This window comes from Falco peregrinus, chromosome 1 (assembly GCF_023634155.1).
Source record: "Falco peregrinus isolate bFalPer1 chromosome 1, bFalPer1.pri, whole genome shotgun sequence".
In the NCBI taxonomy this organism is placed as follows: Eukaryota; Metazoa; Chordata; class Aves; order Falconiformes; family Falconidae; genus Falco; species Falco peregrinus.
In genome coordinates this window covers 2976204-2997883 of record NC_073721.1, presented here as the reverse complement: position 1 = coordinate 2997883, position 21680 = coordinate 2976204, and the positions used below count along the sequence as shown (strand labels likewise).

General features: G+C 41.1%; 1 protein-coding gene across 3 annotated transcripts in view; it reads left to right on the top strand.

The window, feature by feature from the left end:
• The window catches only part of PTPRE (protein tyrosine phosphatase receptor type E), a 109100-nt gene that overhangs the window by 22162 nt on the left and 65258 nt on the right, over positions 1–21680 (top strand). Inside the window, exon 1 of one of the 3 annotated variants that reach the window (XM_055799585.1) lies at positions 9270–9382. The exons of 1 other annotated variant lie outside the window; for it this stretch is intronic. The gene's annotated coding sequence lies outside the window, so the exon portion shown is untranslated. Of the gene's footprint in view, positions 1–9269; positions 9383–18581; positions 18789–21680 lie in introns of those variants that run through there. One more of the 3 variants, XM_055799564.1, reaches the window with a different exon arrangement.

Genomic DNA, 21680 nt, shown 5'->3' with positions numbered 1-21680 from the left:
CCCCGGCTAAGGTGATGGTGATGGAGCCAGTGCTGGGGAAGAGGAGCAGCGGAGAGGGGGAGGCTGGCAGGAGCAAAGACGCACAAATACTGAATTTTTCCAAAGCCTGGAAAAGTTCTTTTAGTTTTGGAAGAAGTGCAAGCGGTAGTGGCAGAGATGCTAAAATTTCTTTTCATGCTCATTGGTTTAGACAGCTCTGAACTAATGCTGGGACATTTTGTAAGGACCCACAATCTGCTGGAGGCAGAAGTTCTCTGAGTGCTTTTGCACAGTGTAGGCAGTTGTACAAATTCAGTGACTGTACCATGAGTTTTTAATGCACGATAATTAAAATAGAAAACCAGAACAGAATCCTTAAAAACAACTTAGACATATTTATTTTATAATAAAATCATGTCTTGGAAAAAAAATGGGTCTTCTACTGTAGAAAACCTGAAACTTTTGCTTGTTTATAGAGAGCCAGAAATCTCACTGTTCAAGTCAGGGTAAGCAAAATGCCATTTTTGACATTACACTGTTTTTTGAGGATATTACACCAGAATTGCAAGCAGCATATTTTCTTATAATACCATTTTTGTTTTCTAAATGAATGCGGCAGTGTTCATTTCTATGGAGGAGTTATTCATGAGGAGTTCACAGAACTTGCTCAGGATCTGGGAGGAGGGTAGATAGCTGTACTCAGCAGTTTGACAGAGGATGGGATTTTTTTAAGGGTTTTGAGGGTTAACTTTTGAAAGGTTGAGGTCTTTGCGTGGATATCTAATGTACAATTAAAAAAAAAAATGATGTAATTGTCTACAGCAGCTACAGTTCTGTAGCCGGTTGACAGACATCTGCCAAAGCTGTCCAGGTAGGGTAGAGATGGTGCTGGTGGAGGCTGCAGCTGAGTAGCAAGAACAGTGATCCCGCTGCATGGATGGCTTTGATTTGCAGGATTTCCCTCTGTAACACTGGAATGATTCCATTTGAGGTTTACGAATTTCTTTTGTTAGTTTTTCTTCCACCAGAATTTCCCAGACCTGTTCCCATTCTCATGCTCTGCAGTCAAACCTGTAAAGTCTCAGTCTTATTTTCTGGTACAACCGGTCAGTAAAGGTGGGTGAAGACATGAAGGCTGGCATTTGCTGACGCGTTAGTGAAACACGTTGTAAGGTAAAGTGTCTCGTAAGGGCAGGTATAAGCCTTCTTCTGCCTGCTGTGTCCTCTTCTGTCCTCTGTGGTTTATGGTGGTAGCAGATTTCTGGTGGTTGAGTCTTTAGACCTGAAGTGGCTTGCTTCCAATGAGAAGTTGCTTGCAAACTTTGACCTGAGAATCCATGGATTTCTGTTTTCTGGAAACATGTTTAGGCAGTAGGAAGACTGTATTTTAAAGTACAAATGACAGTTGCAAAGTAAAGCTGGAAAATTTCTCCCCCCGCCCCCCCCCCGTTTTTAGTTGACTCCTACCTTGAGTAAGAAGTCTGAATTGGAAAGATGGTTGTAACTGTCTTATGAAACCACTGTGTTGTGTTGCTCTGTAAATGGATTATAATACAGGACTGGTTTGGGATTGTGTTCATCTGAGACCAAGGAACATGCTGCTGCAGGGTGATTTCTTGTGAAATTGTGGGCTGTTAAGATGATGGACTTAGCGGGAGCGATCCACATACAGCTTTATTAAGGGCTAGTTTATGCATTTGTGGTGAAAACCATAGCAGTTGTCTATTTTAAATGACTTTGTAAGCCATCTGTATTGCATCTACTGTGCTTCATTGTTTCATTTAGGCACAGATGTTAGAAAAAAATGACTAAAACTCCAGTGTGAATTGTTATTCTCTTTGAAATGAGGATGGTGTCCTCTTGTTTTGGCTCTGGGGAGGTTAGATGAAATGAGCTTCCTAGAGGAACATCAAATACCACAATTTGCAGCTGACTCTGACCCCAAATGCTTTGTGAGAGCTCGCTGTTCTCCATCCCTTTAGTAGTGCTACCACCGTGTGGCATCATCATGAATTATGATCCCCAGGAAAATGGCATTTACGTTGTGTGTCACTGCCCATGGGAGGACATTGACATCAAATAAAGTGCCATCGGGTTGGAAATCCAGTTGAAGATCTGTATCCTGCTGTCCTGATGAGCTGCTTCAGGGCAAAAGGGTGTAGAGAAGTGCCTGGAAGTTATACAGACGTCATGAACAGCCGTGCAGGCTTCCCACAAAGCAGTGTTGACTGTAGTTTAGGCAGTGCCATTGTATTTTGCAGACGAGGGGAAGGTATGCGGAGGGGAGATTCCCGAGATAACCCATGTAACAGCTGAGGGGTTTGGCTAGGGTCTGCTCTGGAGAAACTTCACACCTCTGCTACAATCAGGAGCTCATCTGGGAGTTTAAAGCTGGATATGCAGTGAATGCTTCAAAGCTGCTGTCATCTCACCCGTGCATGAAAGGAAGTTCCTTAACGAGCACAGGGTAAAAGTAGTTCTGATAGTTACTGTTCTAAAATATATTTAGGAAATACTCCTGACTTTGCTTGACAGTCCCCGGAAAACTTTATCTAAGGTCCAGCTTTCCACAGAAGATTGAACGAGGTGGTCTCCCGAGCTTCTTGCCAACTTCAGCTTTCCTATGATCAATTTTAAAATCACTTGGCATGTTTCTTTCAGGACTTGCAGCCTTCTCAGTAGATGCAATTAAATTAATTTTGGGTGGAAAACAGTGCTTAAAAGAAGCCTTTGGAGGGCGCATGCAAACTGATTTCAGGTATATTATTTATTTATTTTTGTTTTGGTGGGGGAGGGGCTGGGGGGGCAGACCCCTTTTAATGTATACATTAATGCAGGGTGAGTAACCAGCATATTAGAATTAAATGCAGTTGCACACCCATCAGTGAGTATCCCACTTGAGTTGCTTGTATTTCTGCTGCATTGAGGCGTAGTGACATTTGCAAGTTCGTCTCTCTTGAGTGCTTGTGGCAAATGGTCAAAGCATTGGTAATTGAAGTCTGCTGAAATAACTGCAGGTCTTGAAGCATTTTATATTCATCAAGAAGCAATTTTTTTTTTTGCTTTTTTTTATGATGCGGTACAAGAGTGGGATGTTAGTGTAGTCCTGATCTTGTATTCTGTATACTTCTAAACCATCGTAACAAACATCCTTTGTACATCAAAAGGATAGAAGGCATGCAAAGCATGACCTCCGAACAGTGGGTTTTTCCTGTTTACATTGGCCAGGACCCTTTAAAAAAAAATAATTATTTTGTCATGAAGAAGACTACCAAGTAAGTTCACATCTGTGGAAGCTTGTGTAAGGTGGATAGTGAAACTTAGCATGTTCTGCGTGTTCTCGGCCTTCCAGGAGATTATTAAGGACTTTTTGCGGTATCATCATCTTAGCAATGTAGACGCATAGAATCAAAATGAAATGACTGCTACCGTGCTCTAGCAGGGAGCAAGATGAAGTCCGATTTGCCCAGCAGCTGTTTCTCATTTAATCTGAACAAACACAAGAGCAAAGGTCTTTATCCATCACTTTCCAGCGGGTGCTGTTCAGCTGTGCGACGTCTCTGGCAGTGACCTGGATGATGAGTTGAGGTGTCCGCTCAGCAGGCTGGCAGGTGGCTTCACTTTGGGAGGAGCAGGTGCTGTGCTGGAGGGCAGGGATGCTGTGCAGAGGGGCATCAGAAAGCCTCCTGCTGTTGGCCAAAGCCAAATGCAAGGGCACGAGGACATGAAGTACGAACTCGGAGAAGAGGGCTTGCAGGGTGGCGGCTGAACTGTAGGCTTCAGCTGCCTGGAGGAAGGTAATGGAGAAGACTGAGCCAAGGTCCACCCCAAGCACAGAGTGCAAGGACAGGAGGCAGTGGGCACAAGCAACCAGTTATATGGGGGGAAATTGCAACTGGTTATATGGGGAGAAGAAAATTCCCCATGGGGGTGGGGCAGGAGGCCGGGGGGCTGCAGCATCCCCTCTTTGGAGCCCCACCAGCATAAGCACATATCCCGGCAGCCTGGAGCTAGGCTCTACTTTCAGCAGGAGGTTGGGCAGGGGGACCACAAAGGTCCTTCTCAACCTAAATTTTTCTGTCTCGTTCAGCATTGCTGCCCATCTAAACTCCTTGCCAGGCTGTGTGCTGTTAAGTGACTTGCTGTTGTTAATTGTGAATTTAGGAAAAAAACATAAAATTAATCCTCTGAATGACTTATGAAAGGGAATTCACATTTGTGTGCAATTCCAGCTGCACTTGGGTATATACAGCGTTATTCCAAAATGCTGGAGGTCCTGATGCTTTTTAGCATCCAGTCTGGTTAATTTGTTCATTATTATTAATGATTATTAGTCTAAGAAAACCTGTTTAGGGTCCATATTGACAGAATAGCATTGCTTATCCCAACAGGTGTTTGTGCTGTTCTGTGGGACTGCATCGCTCTAAACCATCCTCTGGTTACAGTCGTTCATTGAATTGTATTTTACATTAATTTTCATGAAGTAGGTGTATTGGTATGCTTGTGATTTTTGCTATGCTGTTAGCTGGTGTAATACTGGAAATCAAAAACAATTCTATTGATTCAGAGGAGAGTAAAATTTTACATTTATGAAACGCTTAAATTATCAATGCTACTACAGGCTATAGGGCAAAGTGAGAGCTCAGCTTAAATGTGGGAAGGGTTGCTTTCCTGTAGGGTAAACCTGATCAGTATATTTGACTTAGTGAAGCAGAAGCATCATTACAGTCCATAGTTTATGGTTTTGAAGAAACTAAGAAGTGAACCTGTGTTTCGGTGATCAAAGGTAACATGTTTCAATAGTGGTCTCACCACCATGCATCCTCTGGAAAGAGAATATATACCTGGCCATTCCACTGTGGTAGTATTTATATCAAAAATAAGGCTGTTCCTAGTCCATTAAACCAGGATGTGTAACACCAGAAGCGGTTTGTAAAGGAAATTTTATCTATGTAGCTTTGTGTGGTATACATGTGTGAAAGCTACCGCAAAGTTCTACCGTGTTTTGAATTTTCAGTGTTGGAAAAATAAGTCAATTTTGGTCAAGTTGGAACATTTTATAATACATCTACTTTTGTGTTTTTAGTGATGTATTTTGCATATGAGGATGAACATGCACTATTTAAGTCAGAGTGGTAGAAGTCTTGGGTCTGTGATTATTTCCTTCAGATATTTTTGTTGAAGCAGGGAAGGGTTCCTTTCCACAGAACAGAAGAAGGAACCTCTGCAGGTATCAGGTATCAACAGAAAATGTGTTTAGATTTAGATCATTATAGAAGGATAAGGCTGGGAAGCTGCATGGAAAGATAAGCAGGTAAGTTTTGAATTTAATTCTGCTGGGGGAACCATGCTGGTTTACAAAGGCTGCTGCTGAAGGAATCACTAGAAGAGCTCCTGTGGCTTCTTTTGGGCAATATTTAGAAAAGTGCTTAATTCTCAATGCTGGGAGGTGGAGGGACACAGTTAGTGGGCTGCAGCTGTCGCTTTTGGTAAAGGCAGCTGGTGCCTGTGGGTAACAGGACATGGCTTAACTGAGCACAAAACTGCATTTTGCTCAGAAATTACTCCCTGGTCTAGACACTGGCAGCAGCCCTGCCTGGGGACCTCCCTGCTGCCGTGGGTGCTGGTGCAGGTAACTTTGCAGGCTGGTTGGGTTTCTGGCAGCACCGTGAGCCATCGGTGCCCCTGGGTGCAGGGGGATGGGTAGAAAGCTGGGGATCTTTTCAGAGCTAGCAAGATTTTTAAAGATCTCCTTGGCTACTGAGGTTACAGATGACCAGCTGCATGTACAGTCAGCATTTCCCTCTATTTTACCAGTGTGCATCGCGCGTGATTGAGCGGTGTGGTATCTTTCCCTAAAATCTGATCAGGACATGTAAACCAAACTGAATGACTAAAGACCTGCAGGTCCTTTCACCTCCCTGTTTATCCTTTTTCCAGATTGCTGAAAAATGGCATTTCTTTTGTTTATGTTGTCCAGGTGCCAGTGCAGCTCTTCGTGAAACACCATCGTGAAAATCAGCATGTAGTTAGAGCAGAAAGACTAAAGGGCAGAACGAGTGATTCACCCGCTAGCCAGTCTTCACCTGTGTCCCGTGGTTAAAATGCAATGAAGTCAAGAACTTCAGTTTTATATTTTCCAAAAATGATCTTTTGGATGTGCCCTCCATCACAACATTCTTCTTAGTGATCACTGTTTGTGAAATGAGGAAAAAACCCAGTGGCTTGCTGTTCCACCTAACTTCAGTGGTTTTTGTCATTACTCATGAAGCAAATAGTTTGCTTTATTACTGAAGAATTAAATTGTACATTGCTTAGAAAATATTTCCTGCAGGTTCATCTTTCACTGGCTCAAAGGCACTTTGAAGAAGGCATTGTCTTATCACAGTAAGGCATCTTGGAAAGTCATTCAGTGAGCAAATTGCCAGATAATTGCATCGATCTGCTGTTGAGGAAAAATGCTGAAAATGAACTGTTCTTAATCATGATATCAAGGCATTGGTTCTGTTATCTTAATTAGCATGCTGTGAAATAGGATTTTTTTTTTTTTTTTAAGGAAGCAACTTAAGGTGATCTGATTGGCTTTTTATTTTTAGTTACTGCCTTTAGTCGGTTCTGTGAAAGAATCAAAGCTGTGTGCCTCTGTGTGTGAGAGGAAGAACAAAGTCTCCAGGATGTTGATGAATGAAAGTACTAAAGGTTTTTCCATAAGAGAAATGTTGAGGTATATCTCAGGTTTTTGTGTAGCTTTGCTGAAAGTTTTTTTTCTCTTTGCTTCAACACTGTTGTTCTCCTAAGCGCTGCCCCCTGGCACAGACAGCATGCGCTTTGCTGCTGGACCTCCTGTTAGCAGGAACGCATCTGTGTTAGTGTTCTGTTGTACATTTGCATCTTCTTTCGCTGACCTGGGCAGAGAAGGTGATGTCTGAGTGGGCAGAAGATGCAGAAAGACAAGGAGTTTGGCTCTTCTAGTGCAGTTTTAAAGCTTTTTTGGTGTTTTTGGTGACGGCTGGAAAGCTTCTATTCAGACATGAGGGCGTTCATTTCATATGACGTTTATGACTTAATTTGCTCTTCTCTCACAAATACACTTTCCTGCATAGGCTTTACTTGACCTATGGACAGCAGGTCTCTTGGAAGTCAGTGTGTTTTGATTTTTTTATATTGTTGGGGTTTGCTCTTGTTTTGAAGTGCTTTTTTGCTGAGTGGTATTAACTTAATATTGACCCAAGTTTAGCTACCATAATTTTTGTTGATTATTAGACTTGGTGTTCTACTTTCCAGCAACTTTTTTTTTTTTTTTTTTTTTTTTTTTACATATCTTTATGTAGCTTTGTTCCGTGATCGGGCGAAAAATCTAAGACTGAAGTAGGTGCAAAACTGGTTGAAGCTTGGAAATGAGTTAACATCCCATTATTTTGTCTCATTTGTTTTTCAGTAACATGGCTATGGTTCTTTGGTGGCCTTTTAGGGAAGGTATGCAGTACACTTGAGTATGAAGAGACTAAAACTGAGGATACAATTTCTTTTAAGAACTGCTCTGGTGCTATTTCTGATAAGGCTAAGATAAGTTTTATGAGACAGCTAACTTGCACAAATTGTACATTAATGACTTCAGCTGGAAAAGCAAATCATAAGCACAAAATATGCATGCTGCAGGGCAGGCTTTTGTAGCTAGTGCCTGATGTGATGGGAAAGGAATGGGTATGTTTCAGACACAGGCTGCAGAGCTGCTTGTAAATGTAGCTTGGTTCCATTTCACCCCGTCACTGCAGTATGCCAGATACAGGATATATATATACTGGGATTTTATGCTGTTGAAAAGTGTGTGAGCTGGGGAGAAGCCCTTGGCACCCCAGCAGTGCCTGCTGCAGTTGAGGTCTCTGGGATAATCCTTACCACGCTGCAGGAGTGAGCAGTTCTGCCAGGCATGTACTGCACTCAGAGAGCTATAAGAGCAAATTATCCTCATTTCTTCTCTTGATGGAAAGAGGTTGACTTGAAGCTAGCAAAATCAGAGCTACCCGTTATTGGTTTTGCAACTGCCAGAAAGATTTCTTGCCAGAAAATTGGTTCAGGTCCTCAATCTAATGAGGCTTCAAGTTATTTATGAGTCTTTCTGAGACTTCATTAACTCAGGTTTATCTGCTGCCTTTCTGATTTTTCCACAATTAGCAATTGGTAATCTTGTCTAAGAAAAAGACCTCACGGTTTTTATGTGAAATGCACAGTCCCACAGAGTGCGTGAGTGAACTCTTACCTCTCCTCTTCCTACCCCCTACTCAAGATGAGTGTGAGTTGCACTGGCAGTTGGTGTGGCTTCCCAGAAAGTGATTTCTTTGCTTTTGGAACATATAATAGGCTCTAAATTAGCTTTGCCATCTCACAGAGTGCAACTCTTGGTTCTTTCAAATTCCTATGAAAAAGACAGTCCTCCAGAGCCTGCTGAACTCCAAAAACAGAATATGGTAAAAATTACCCTGACTGGGAGATAAAAACCTGGTTACTTTTTCCAAAGGTACTGCTAGCCTGGGTTTGTGCTTCTTTTTCAAGCACAAAATTTCTAATTTTTTTCCTTCTTGAGATGTTTCCCTATACACATGAAAAAATGAAGTAGCTGAGGATGGGATTTTGAATTTAATCTCATGCATAATAGGTTTCAGGAACCCACTTTTGAGAGCAGGGGCACCTGAGCGATGCGAGTAGTGCATCAAAGGCAGCTGTTAACCAGGTTTAAAGAAGTTGAGACCCAGTTCACCAAGCTGGGTTTTCCCATGCCAGGGCATGGAGTATGCTAACGGTGCACTTGTAGGAAAGAGGGGAAAATGCAGAAAAAAAATTTCCTGTAACTTCCCCTTCCCTCCTTCCTCAGTATTTGTAAGCAGGGTGTGACGAGTCTGAGAACTGTATATTAGATATTTTGTTCACCTTTTCCACAAACAGATTTTCTCTTATTGCTCCCTGGGATAGAAATACATGGCCAGGTTCTCAGTAGCTGCTCTGTTGGGGGGGCGGGGGGGGGGGGGAAGTGACTTCACTCTGTTGAAGCTTCAGCCACTCATGGATCAGCCTGAGCGTTTACTTTTCCAGTCACAGGAGGAAAATGTTGATGTTATAACATGGTCAGAGTCTCTCAGGTTATTCCATTGAATCTGTGGGATGAGCACTTATCACATGCTACAGCTGCAAGGAAAATAATTCAGCAGTCAGGGTTTCCATCACCAGGTTGGGACTATACAAACAGACTTAATTTATGCTATAAAAAAGCTCACCATTTTTATTTTGGCTGATACATTCTGAAAGACAAGTTTGGCAGACAGCAGTGTTCAACTGATCCGAAAAAATGGATCCCATGGGCCAGTGGCGTTTGTTCTTGGGCATCTCTGCATCAGTTGGAAAGCAGGTAAATAACAGGAAAATAAAAATGATGTTTGTATAATGCAATTTAATGAAGTGTAGCTGTATTTCTAGGTGTGTGTCATCTTTGGGAGCACAGAGGGGACATACAGGGAATGTTGTGTGTCTCCTATGTTGTCATGCAGGGGTAGATCTGCCAGGGACACGGCTGGAGGGGCAGGGGGGCAGCAAGGGACTGGCAGGTATGGGAGACAGGACTGGAGTAGGGGAAACAGGTCTAATGTGCAGGTCTTGCTTGAAATGTAATTCAACTAGTGGATAGACATTGAAGACTGAAAACGATTTAAAATTACTTTTAGTAGGCTGTCCATTGATTGATCTGAAATAATCTCTCCAGGAGTATTAAATAAAAAATAAAAAAATTTAGGGGGAGGACAGCAAAATATCAATTACTTGGGTGAAAAGAGAAATAGAAATATGGAAGAATGGAAATAGAATGTGAAGGGTGTCCTTCCTTAGTCTCTTGGGCCTATATATATATTTTTTTTTTCCTTACCCTAAAATACACATGTGTGCGACTTGTCTCTATGAAGCTGGTACAATGGCTTGGGCTTAAATGAATGGGTGTGTATTTGTGGTTTGAGTGATTGTGGGTCCAGAACGTACACAGGATAGAAACCAAGATAATGTTCCCTGGACCGGGAAACACAGACAACTAGGAGGGTGTTTTAAGTGTTCACTGCTTTGAAAGATTCCTTGTTTTGGAGAAATTAATTTGTTACTTAACGGTAACTGATTACTCAAAATATAAGCAGAAAATGCAAAACAAACAAAAGAAGTAAAAATCATAGTACCTGTGAATCTGTAAATTACACTGGTGATTTCAGTGATGCTATTTTAAACCTGTTTCATCAGAAAGGGTTATTAAAAGGAAGTAGGGTGTACTGGTTTAGTTTCATATCCTCTAGGGCTAAAAGCATCATATAAGTCATTTTAGGGTCTTTCTGTGTCTGACAGAAACTAAAATTAAGTGTTTATGTTTCTGTAGCCTAAGGCAATCTGAGCTCATCTGAAAGGTTTATAGTTGTCTTATTAGGAAGTTACTGTTTAATTAGCTATATCATACTGGCAGCATATTTTTAGTACATCAGAAGAAGTAATAGGAATATACTGTGATGCATAATAATCTTATCTTCATACTTGTAAAACTGCAGTTCTGGTAAAAATGTCACATTCTTTTCCATATGAAAATAAAATTCATCTTCTGAAATGGCCCTCAAGTCATACGGTATCTATGTGCAGGTGCTCCCTTGTTCTGCAGGTAAGTGGCAGTATGGGGGTGTGTGTGAATTTTGGAATAACAAATGATTTGTGTAATATTCCCTGGTAAAAACCTGAAAGCAGCCATGCACTGTGCAAGCATCAAAGTTGGATTAGCAACCCCAGCATGTACGTACACACTGTGTCTGGGACCTCAGGACCCCTCAGTGTCCCCGTAATCCCTGGGTGGGGGACAGAGCCATTCCTGGGAACCTCGTGATGGTGATGCCTTGGCTTATGCCTCTGCTGCAGTGTGAAATGTGCTTTTCACCTGTCCTTGCATTCTCCCCGCAAACACACCCCTGCTTGTGTTTTATCCTCAATGTATAATGTGAAACAAGTGACCTAAACATCATGTAAGTGAATAACGCGATGCCAGGCTTGTCTGAAGTGCAGGGGAGTGTGTGTTTGTGCATCCTCCATGTGAGTCTGGGCTACCAGCAGGTTTCCCGTAAGCAGAAACAGATGGCTCGGGCAGCTGCAGAGCTCTTGCCAGCTTCCTTTTTTCAGAGGATGCTGTAAAAAACACTGGGGGAGAAAAGAAGTCCTTTTTTTGGGGGGGTGGGGGGTGGGTGGGAATCTGCCTTTTCAGAAAACAGCTGGTTTTATAACAGGAGGAATTTTCCTACCCTGTTACTTCAGCGGATGCTGCTGGTGCTTGGCACTGAAGGGGAGCAAGGGCAGGACATGCGCCTGCCAGACAGTGCCGGGCTGGGGGCTGTGCTCTTGCTGTTGTCTGCTGTTGTGGTTGTGAAAACAAAGCTCGCAGATATGGAATGAAGTGTCCCGTATAGACGCTGGATTTTGTTCTTTTAAGTCAGCCTACTTCTTTACTTCCGAAAATAGAAATATATTTCTCTTTGATCTTAGGTCCAGGATACAGTCTCAGTCCAAAAAGTTATTCTCATGGTAACAAACCACATTTGACTGAGGGGTATTTTCCACCAAAAAAATATTTTTGGATGGAATAGGCCAGCATTGCTAAACACAATGGTCAAATCTACAACTTTTGTTACGCATTTCACTCTGAGGAGCTTCCAAATGGGACTGTCCTCTGTATTTTCTGCACATGGTGTCTTTGAGACAGCTGTCAAGGGCTGGTGGGAAAACACTCGGTCTTTTTTTATCCCAGTCCTCAAAGGAAAACATTCCTTTATGCAAAAATCCAACTTGCAGAATAAGGAAGAGAAATCCTTGCAAAATTATGTTTGTGAGCTATAACTAAATCTGCTGAAATACCCTGAGCAGCACTCAAAATTTACTTGTGCTAAATATTTCCTAAGAGTATACTTCTATTTTATTGTGTTATTATTGTACTATTAATCATACTTCTGTTCCTTAGTAAATATGTTCAAGAGTAACAATTCTTTTTAATACCATGTCTTGAAAAGAATTGATAAGGATATGAATGCTGACTGGCTGTGGATGTTAAGTGCTTTGCCAGGGATTTGAGATACATGTACATTTTATCAACAGTAATGCCATCAGGAATTCCAGTGATGATTTTAAAACACATGAAATAATAAAATATCAATTTATTCTGGAGAAAGTATGACAGTAAATGCATACTGTTGTTGACACCAGATGTCATTGGAAAGCAAATATTCTTTAGGTTGTTTATTTGTCAGCAACAGAAGTGATGACAGCAACCTATAGGAAAATCAATAGCTGGATTTTCCATCAGTCACTGCCTCTTGCCAAACTGCTATTCCTGAATGATACTGCATCAAATTAGCATATGTTTGCACGCTTCTTTGTTAATTAACGTTGTTGATATTTGAGGGGGAAAAAAAGGGGGGGTGGGGGATTGCGTATTAGTAGCGGATGGGACAAACAGCAACTACGAGAGTGAGGTCTGCTGCACTGCTGACGGCTGCGTTGGGAGCATCAGTGTTTCCTGCCCCAGCACGATGCAGGCACGGGTATCCAGGCAGGGTTGCCTTCCTCAGTGTCATCGTCACTTGTGCTTTGGGGAGGAAGCCTCATCGCCTCTTGATTTATTTCTCATTGTATTTTCCCAGTTACGGTATATCTGCCAGTTCCTCTTCCTTCCCCCTGAGTGATGCTTTCAACCTTTTATTGCTTGAAATTTCCTGCTTGAAATTATCTGCTAATTAATCACTACATTGCCATTTTTTGATTGAAGCCCAGCTCCTACCAAACTCTTTGTCTCCTTCCAAAACAAAAAAAAAAAAGAAGAAAAAAAAAAAAAAGAAGAAAAAAATTGAGACGTACTTAAGAGGACTTTATTCATGAATGAGCAATGGCAGACTGTAGTCTTTTGGCTCCATCTGCTAATGCTGCCGTGGGGAGTTCTTGTACAGGCTGTAATTTCTCTTCCAACTCAAGCTGCAAACTGACTTTATACATCTGATGCAATGTACTGTTCATACCTGGTGAGGTCCCAGAGGAGCCACCAGTCTTCCTGCTGGTACCAGAGTTGCCCAGTTTTCTATACTGGATTTTACCTTCAGTGGGTCTTCCTGATTTTCCTTAAATACATGCAATTACAGCTGTATCTCAGAAATTGGCTGGCATCCATCTGCTCCCATCCTCCTCCTCTTAGTCTTGTTTACCTGTAGTTGGAAGTGCATTTTTCTCTCTTCTTTCACCCACTCACTCCCTTCAAACCTCGTTTGAAACTAGCAAGACAGTCATTTATTGCACTAAGGGTCAGGCAAAAAGAGAAACTATAGCAAAAGGAAGGAAGAAGTGTTGTTAATTGCAGAAAACAAGTACTTCTTGAAGTTAATTGAGGTCTGAAAGAACCTATGCTGGACACATTAACATCAGTGAAACTGAATATGCTATTTGGTAATTGCAGTGAGGGTAAGCAGCTCTCTAGATCCAGACTACTTCAGATATTTTTAGTTGTTCCTTTAGTCATCAGCTTCCACTTCTCTCTGTTCCAGGCACCGGTGGGAAAATGCAGCAGCCCTTTTCTCCAGAAGGGTCACACTGTGCTGAGAAGACGGGATTTTTTTCACTTCTTTTTTGCATAGAGGGCAAACGCAGGGTTTTGAGCTCTTCAAATTATTCTGGCTAATACTTACTCCCATCACAAAACTGTAATGTTTCTCAACTTTTCGAGGATTACTAGGCAAGTGTTAAGCAGGTCTGAGTTTGAGTTGAAATAATGAACCGTTGCTCATGATAAGCAGCTGAATATGTTCTCTAATTAATTATGTTCTGTCTGAGCTACAACACTGGGCAGAACATGAAGCAGCAGACCTGGAAATGTGTCTCCATCTTCCAGCAGTCTGCTGGGTTTTGTACTGAATTGGGTAGCTAGCAAAAGTCTGAGCAATTTCCAGGGAACGACGGATATGCTTTGAAATGACTTTTAACACTTGCCCTCACCCAGCCAAGCTTTTCATCCGAGAACGGCCTGCTTTATGGGTCTCCCAAGTGGTTCTGCGTTCTTGTGTATCTCTTAAACGCACTAAACCAAATGCAGTTGGATTATGGTGAAAAAGTATACAGTGAAAATGTATATAAAGGTTGTAAAACTCTTACTTAACTGTTTTGTTTCCAGAAAGATGTTCCACTAATTCTTGAGGAGGCTTGTTAACTGGAGGCAGGGATATGGTGCTTTCCTGGAGATGGGGATGTTGATGTGAGGGATGGTTGGGTTGAACTTCTTCCTTTCCATCTGTTGGTGGCCTAGGCTACGCTCAGATGATCACGTTGGCAGCAGTAAAAGCCATGGTGATGGTGGTCTGAGCAAATTGCTGCAGTGAACTCTGCTCATGAGAAGAGTTTGATTCTAAAAGCAGTTGTATGCTACAGCTTTTTGTAACTCCTTAAATCTACAGGTTAAGGTGATGAAGAGGTAATTCAGTATTTTAGCAGAAAGTCTTGGGAGTTTGGACTTTGATGGGGTCAATGTATCAGGGCTGGAGCTCTTCCTAGCTGAAGACTATGGCTCATCCACAGTACAACAATCTTTTCTGTTTTTAAAGAACTTGGCTGTTTTTCTCCACGTAAAATTTCTCAAAATAGTTTGAGGTTACTATACTAGTTAATAAAGCCACACGGACTGTAATAGAAATGATTGGGAGCAACCATCAGTCAGAGCTGAATTTGAACTGGAATGGAGCAAAAAAGCGGCAGCAACAGGAACTCCCTGTTTCCCATGTCGAGCTGCAGCAGTCACTGTGTTTGGTCAACTGCAGTCCAAGATCTGAGCAAACTTTACAGCTGGCAGGCACAGCTGGGATGAAAAGGGGAATGTCACGCACGGAACGATGTGCGTGGTGTGTTGAAATGGTGTAAACAAGGTCTGGAGGAAGCAGAACCTTAGTTTTCATTTGCTTTTAGTCTATGGGGTCAGAAAAGACCTTGATATTATAAATTAGGGAATAATTACTTTTCAGGTGGTTATTCACGACGATAATCTTCTACAATGTTTGTGTCCTTCAGAAAAGCAACTGTATTATGGATGTGGTGTTCTTTGATGTGGACACTGACGAACTCAATCTGTGCACAACTGAAATACAAAATAAAAAAAAGAAAATACAGTTATTACAAGATAACCAGGTTTCACTGTCTGGATTGGCAGTACTTGAACATATGTTTGCTGTCAGCTTGGCTTGCAGATGAAAACCTTAACGTTTCGAACACGGTGGCTCTTTGGGCTCTGTGTGTTAAGGGGGGGTGTAGCAGCCCCGAGAGCCTTGTCTGCGGGCAGGCTCGGCAGTGGCATTCTTGTTTCAGTGCTGACGATTCCTTTTCCTTTAACTGCTTTAGTGTTTTCCCAGTAACATTTGTTATACCCCATGATTATCAGTGTATACTTACTTAGTAAGTTTATATATAATAATTTAATTATTTCTATTACTACTGTGTTACCAGGTTTGCTAGGCAGGCTGTTTAGTTGTCATTCTAAGGTGCAGAAGTCACTTTGCTCAGCAGGGTAAGGGGGGATTTATGCCGTAGCCCAGCTGGGCATCTGCTCACCGTGCTGATGGTGCTGGATGTGCAGGATAACCTACATACACAGTTCTAACCAGCTTCAGCTGAATTGCTTTGACCTCCTTTTTCTTTAACCGTGAGCAGCAAAAGGAAAGGAGGCAGCTTTTTTTTTGTTAATTTTTATTTTCGGTCTGTTAAGCCCCCTCATGTTTGTATTCAAAGGGCATTACAGGAAACAGTCTGGTTTGTTGTTATGTGGCAGATTGGTACAAGGGACATGTTGCTGCAAGGTGGTGTACATGCAAACCAGTTCATTAAGAATATATTATCAGGTTTAAAATCATTAGATATTCTCCCGATGACTCTACTGGTGGTGTGTGATTTCTCATGATTGTGAAAGGAAGAGAACAAAATGAAAATCACATCTTGTTGGGGGCTTTTTGTTTTGTGGGGTTATTTTTGACTTGTAAATCTCTAAGTATGTCTTAGCACACAATTATTTTAAGTTTGGCATCAGGAATTGTTGGAGAAGCTAGCACTTACTCTGACTTTCCTTAATTTAATAAAATATTTTCTATTGAAAAGGTATGACTCCAGGATGTAAACTAGTTTGCACTTTATTTTAATTTTGGAGTTTAATAGTCTAAAAGAGGAATGATTTGTAAATAGTGAAAATATTTAATTAAACATTTGTAAATATTTGGACATGTATATGTACGTATATACAGACCACAGATCTCAACACAGTTGTGCTTGCAGGATGAGAAGAGGCCATTGCAGCCTCATTATTTGTTGTCCCCCATAGATCCATCTTCTGCCCGGCACTAGCTCCTTCAGGAAACGACAGACCTTGTGCTCGGGGACGGGGGGCTGTTGCAGAAGGGGTGCAGCCCTCTCCTCTGTAGTAGGAAGCCTCTGTCGGGATGCTGTGGAGGTTTGCCCCAGTGGTAATGTGTAACCTGCAGTTCCTGCTCTCACCAGATATTCCCTTTGAAGAGTGGATAAACCTGTCAGTAAATCAGACCGTGGTCTGCTCATCTCTTTTTCATGCGGGATAGATAGAGCATATTTTGAGAGTGCCAGCCTCTGCTTTAGTCTTCCAGAAGCAAAGACAAGTATAGTAGCCAGCTCTGTGGCAGGTGAACTTAGACAATCGTGGTAGGTCCCTTCCAGCTGAGGTATTTTGTTCTGTTTCCCCAGAGTAAAACACTGTGGGTGATGGGACTTTGCACCTTTGCCTGAATTTATGAGTTGCAGCCTGTTGTCCTACGTGGGACCTTAGTAATGGCATGGTCCAAAGTCTTTACCTTTTCTGAAAGAAGAAAACGTGCTGCTCAGGGTGTGTCGAAAGCAAGCCTGGGTGGAGGTTAATGTAATGTGACTAGTATGAATAAATGCATCTCTTGTTCTGATTCAGCAGTAACTTGGCTGGAATAAAAGGAGAATGTTCTCAAGTCAATATTTTAGTACGTCCAAGTTGTGCACAACAACAGGAGCGATGCAGATGTTGACTTGTTGGTAGGAAACTAGAGGGTAAGAATCTCTTTAGCAGTTTGGGGAAGTTTTCCCACTTGGAGTCTGCAGGAAGCTGCTGGAGAGACCCCTCCAGTTAGCCCAGCTGCAGGGTCAGAGGTTCCTGCTGGGCGGCACTTCCCCTGCCACTTCATGTGTTGGCTCCTGGCAGCACCCCTAACACCAGCTGGCTGTAGCTCTGTGATCCTGCCGCCAACGCCCCAGCAGAAGGCAGTGGGTCGCTTTGACGTGGAGTGGACAGGCCTATGTGAGGGAGCTTCAGCCTGCAGCCAAAGGGCTCCTCTCCCCAGCTTCTACCGTGACCAGGTGGGAAGCTACAGAAACCCATAGAAGCTATACTGCAACATCACCATGGCAACCAGCGAAAATAAGCGACCCTTCTGGAAAAAAAACCAACAAAGATTTCAAATTTTATTGCATCCAAGAATTATCAGTGTCTGATTGCAGCGCTAGCACATCCATGTTTCAAAGTTTCTTGTCAACAAAACCAAATGGCGATGGATATTTATCTAACGCTCAGGGGAAAGTACTTGCAAGCCTGTCCAGTTGCTTCAAGAAAAAGAAATGGGATTAAGCCAAACAATCTAGAAGAAATACTGCATTAATTACATTTATAAAGCTACCAAGTGCAAGATTAAAAATAAAAAAAACCCTGTTTCTATCATCAATTGGATGAGTGTAGCCCCCATGAAAAAATCAGAACACCTTCATTCTGTAAGTGAATGTTAAAGTCTAGGTTTTGGGGTTTATTTTAAGACATTTGAAGAAGTAGCCATGTATCCAGTCATTTTCTGAATGCAAGAACCCTGTTTTTAACATAGGAATCCTTTACCAGTCCTCAAGATACCAGTTTGCTCTAGTTCTTTATGCATAAGTCTCTGAAATTTTGGGGGTTTTGGGGGGTTTCTTTGTTTCTTGATATTTTTTAATCAGGAAGTTACTAAATTATTTAAACTGTTTCACAAAACTCAGAACCATGTAAATAAAAATGGGGAGTTTGATAATTACAAGAGCAGCGTGCTGTTGAGTCAGAGCTTATTTTGCATAGCATTACCATTTCATGTCCTCTTTAGCTAAGAAACTGAACTGTGTAGGAAAATACCATATGATATTACATATGGCATTTTAATAACACGTATTTTTACATATCTTCTGCTTAGCCTAACCGATAAATTTGAAATGTAAAATTTCAAGATGTCTTACCATTTCCAATGGAAAGTCAAGTTCACTTGGCAAGCTAGACCGTGCTGCTTTTTTTTTTTAAAAAAATATTTTATTTTATTTTTTTTCTTTGAGCAGAGGAGTGAGTCTTGTGCATCTGGGGGACTGTTGCCCTGTGGTTGTCCACCAGCTCACCTTCAGCCAGGGTGCCGTGCCGTGCCTGCCAGCAGCGGGGCTGTGCTGGGTGACCTCCTTCCTTCTTTCTCCTCTAATCGCAGTTAGTGACAGCTTCTTCTGAAACATGAGTTCAGGTGAAGATTAGGGATCCTTTCATGTTATTTCTGGCTCCTGCATTTTAACTGTTGATCTGTGTTGACGAGAGAGGGGAGAAAGACACAGAGTAGATGAGAGCCTGCAGCCAGCAAATGGAGAAGGCATAGGAGACTGGAGTGAGATCTGAAGACACTACCCTGCTTGGATTTCTGTGTGTCTGTTATAAATGAAGGCTGTAGGTGTTTTAACAGGTAAGAGTTGATTTTTGTTCTAGCTCATGACATTGGTGTGGGGAAATACATGAATCTCCCAATACTTCTATGCACTGGTCTGAATGGTTGGAGTCTTGGGTTTATCTTCTGGCTTTACACAAGGTACTTGTATGTTTTAGTTTAAAAGCCTACATCCATACATTTGTAGGTACTTAAAGGCACTCAGAGTTGCCTGGTGAAACTTGCCAGAGTATTGAGGTACCAGACTTCAGATCTAAGATACAGGATATTTACCCTTCCACAAGTACCTTTATACCAAATTTGAAGACTTGATGTGGTGTCTCACACCTATGATATTTAGAAGTAAATATGAACTGTTTTTAAATTATAGCTATGGATACTGTGAATTTATTTATGCTTTTGTCTAGAAACATTAGACCTTGAGGGAACTTGCTGAAATATTTTTAGCCTTCTGCATAATTTGGGAAGTACTACTTCTACTGTAGTGTATAAAATGAGTTTCCAAGATGTACTGTGAATTCAAGAAGATAACGAGCAATCATTACTCAGAAAAACATACTCACTTTTTTTCATAAGTGTAATCTTAGCATTAGGTTATTTTCAAGAAAAATATTTTGGTCTGTTAAATCTGCCTTTCCTAAGGTGGAGAAGTTGAAGTTGGTGATAAAGACCTGACCTCTACCCCTTTATTCCCATTATTAACATTTGAAGCCTGTGATGGTTTTCCTCTGTTTGTTTATGCATGGGAAAAAAAAATGACAGTGGGATTAATCAGCTCCATATGCCGTTTCCTTCCCGAGAAAGTAGAATGGTTGGGGTTTTTTCTGAATGTGTAAATAGGACAAGTATTGGATATATATCATGTTGATTATTCAAACCTGTTATTTTTAAAAAACCATCGTAGCCACTGTGATATAAGAACCAGGGATTAAGTTGTCTTCATTACAAAGTAAACAGTCACTTAAAATATTGACAATTAAAGAATATTTAAAAACACAGATTTGAGAGTTCTCAAGTTTCATAAAACGGTGATTAGACTGAATGATACGTAATTTGTACTCATGCTTGGCTGCAGAGATGCAGCCTTGGATATTACTTGGGCAAGTAATACCCAAGTAAACAAAACCTTTTCATTTTTTTTAATCAAAAGTCATTACGGTTGAACCCTGCCCAGCATTCCCATTTGTAGTTCAATATAGTTCTGTGTCATTCAGAGATGGAGAAGAATCTCTGGCCATGCTTCTAAAAAAAAAAAACCACAAAAAAACCCAAACAAAAAACCAACAAAAAACCCCCCAAAACCAACGTTATTTAATGATTACTGTAATCTTAGGTTGTACTGCATTTGAACAAGCAAGTCTTCAAGGACACTTTACAAGTACGGTAGTGGTAGATGTTAGGCTTTGGTTGAGCGTTTGAAGTTATATTTTATTCAAAGAACTGTTCCCAAGTTAACATCAAAATGGAACAATTTCTGGTGATCTTGAACATTTCTGAAATTGCTCTGTGAATTTGCAGTTGAGTCCTCAGAATTATTCTAGATAACCACATTACTGATGAGACTATATAAAATACATGTCGAAAACAGCCCCAAAGAAGACTTAAAGCTAATTCTAATGCTTTTGGCTTAAATTTCAACAGCTTTGCTGGGTTTGCATGAAGAATTTCAATAAGTATGTATTGGCTCTATTAGCTTAAGTGGTTAGAAGAACACAGTGATGGGAATGGATCATAATCCTTTGGTTAACAAGGATGGAATAGGGAAGTATTATAGGCTTACTGCAGCCGTTGTCAGGAGTGTATGCTATTAGGCTGCTTTCCACAATGTGATATAGTCTTTCCCCTAAGTCGATGTATGTGTTGCGTATAGGGAAACCCTATTTTGGGGGTATATCTAAGTGCATTCCAGCAGATGCATTCAAAAGTTCTGCACAGCTGCCGTTTTCCTGAAGTTATTCACAATTAAAATAATGTAATTAAGTAACTTAAATATGGTCATGATGAAAATAATTTTTGTACCCTACGTTTACTCTCCAGTTGTGACTTTAGCGTGGGCTGCAGAGATATTCTGCAGTGCAAATGAGTAGTAATAATGAGTAGTAATGTCTTTCCTGTTCAGACTACCTGCAGATAGCCACATACATTTGCCTTCCTTGAAAAGCAACATGCTGCCTGTATCAAATTTTTTTGTCCTCATTTAAAACGTAATCTTTTACCTTTTCCTCAGCCTTATTTGGTGCCTTGCTTTTCTCATACGTATGATGCGGCCTTATTACTGAATCAAAATTGTCGTACTTCCAGATAAAAAATGTATTTCATGTTGATTAAAAGGAATTAAAGATTATAGGTGTATAAAATAAAAATCCTGAAAATGTCTTAGAAATGAGGATTCGTGCATCACAAAAGTATTATTTGACAGTTATTTATATATAAAGACTCATTGTCTTCCAGGTAGTTTTCATGTTGATGAATAAATGAGCCATAAAGCTGTACTTTCAGATCCATGTATGCATTTCAGAAATGGCATGTGAGTGTTCTCCTTTTCCAGGGGTCATCGCAAAGCTGAGTCAAGCACATTGCAGTTTAAAACACTGATGCATTAGATTGCGCAGCTGTTAGTTAAGGGTCTGCGATTTCTTCTGGGATTAATTTTGTTTGCGTATTTGAAATACTAATCCTTGCCTTTTGAGGCAATATCTTGAAATTATTGAAGTGATAAATTTTGCTTAGTGTCATCTATTTAGCTAGCTCGAGTGCCGAGAGAGCTAAACTGAAGATTTGTCATTTATCACTCTAGTTACTGTTGAAAAAAAAGTTAGAACCAAGTGCCATAGATACACTTTTAGGAGAAGGATCTAAGCTTCGCTTTAGCAGGTCATTATGTGTATTCTACTGTTCAGTTTTCTGAGC